The sequence below is a fragment of the Chrysochloris asiatica genome, unplaced genomic scaffold, assembly GCF_000296735.1.
Source record: "Chrysochloris asiatica unplaced genomic scaffold, ChrAsi1.0 scaffold00143, whole genome shotgun sequence".
Taxonomy (NCBI): Eukaryota; Metazoa; Chordata; class Mammalia; order Afrosoricida; family Chrysochloridae; genus Chrysochloris; species Chrysochloris asiatica.
The window spans coordinates 826,861-828,339 of record NW_006408661.1 but is presented as its reverse complement, the minus strand read 5'-3'; the positions used below and the strand labels follow the sequence as shown (position 1 = coordinate 828,339).

General features: G+C 41.4%; 1 pseudogene; it reads left to right on the top strand.

The window, feature by feature from the left end:
• LOC102824633 overlaps positions 1-627 on the top strand; it is a 121,399-nt pseudogene extending 120,772 nt beyond the window's left edge.
• Positions 628-1,479: the final 852 nt, after the last annotated feature.

Sequence of the window (1,479 nt, the reverse complement as noted above, 5' to 3'; positions counted from 1 at the left end):
GCCGCAGTGCACATACATACAAGGTAGCTTCAAAAATTTCATTGAAAAATGGAGTTAAAAGATAATAGAGGGGAAGATGGTGGCTGGAAGCTGTGGAGGTGACAGTAAAACCTCCTCCTCTGCCTCATAGGCACAGGCTCTGGAGTCCTGGTTGCATCGAAAAGTTCAGTCGGTAACCAACACCATGGAATCTACTCAAGACTTGTCATCCTAGTGTATAGACAGCAAGAACCACCACAGTACTATCGTCCATCATGGGTTGAAGTGGCTCCGTAGATCTGCCTATCCCCACTGTTTGAATCTCTTTTATCTTGCCAACGATGTCATACAGAACTGTAAAAGGAAAAATGTAATCATTTTTTGTTTGTTTGTTTGTTTGCTGACGTACTTCCTGAATCAGCTGCTCTAGTGAAGGATCCATCTATCTCTAAATATGTAGAAGGAATCTTTAAAATCTGGGACGACAGAAATGTATACCCAGAAGAAATTATTATGACATTAAAAGAAGCTTTGATTACCACTTTCAAATTTCAGAACCAGCTGAAAGAAAATCTGAACAAACAATTGAATAAGCAGTGGAAGAAATCACAAACACCCACAAAACAAAAAGCCAGCTCTCAAGTCTAAAATACTTGCTGAATTCTGATCTCAGGCCCTCATTGAAGAACTGTTGCTCTATATGCACTCAGAAGACCAGGGAGAATTGAAGTAAAAACAATTGTCAGATATGAAGGTGGATATGTGCAGCACAGAAACCCTTAAATGCTTAAAAGATAAAGCAGGTGGGAAGAAGTTCACTAAAGAATTTGAGGCAGCAAGTTATAAACAGGAGGAATTTGTGAATGGATTAGATGTTGTTGTTCAGTACCATGGAGTCAGTTCTGACTCATAGTGACTCCTGCACAGGGTTTCAGAGCTTATATCTTTTTCTCTTTTTTTGGAAGTTGTCAAGGATTTTTTTTTTTTTTTTTTTTTTTTTTTGTTTTGTTTTTTCATATTTTGTTTCATTGTAATGATTACAATCCCCTCCATGCATCATCAAATAATCAAAAGGACTCCATGGTACTTAACAACAACAACAACATACAGGTCCGCCAGCCCCGCCCACCCCTCCAGCCCACAGTCCTTCTCTATCCCTGAGACCAGTGTCCCCAGCCATTCCATCTGTCCAAGTCATCATTTCTGTCTCCATCCCTGGCAACACTGCCTCTCTGGGTAGGGTCCTGCTCTCTGTTCTTCTCACTTGATGGTCCCAGGGACCTCCGCTCCTGGGCTGCAAAATCAATCATTCCCCTTCTTTTGTCAAAAAATATCTACCTTGATGTTTCCTACCCTCACAGTCAGTCCTGGTGGCAGGTTGTGCAACTCAATGTTGTACCACAGAGTCTTACCCCATTTCCTTTTGCCAGCCCGGTCCTAACAGCTTGAAAATCATTCAGTGGTGATTCTACCTTCCCCTTCCCTGTTCTTGTAGTAATC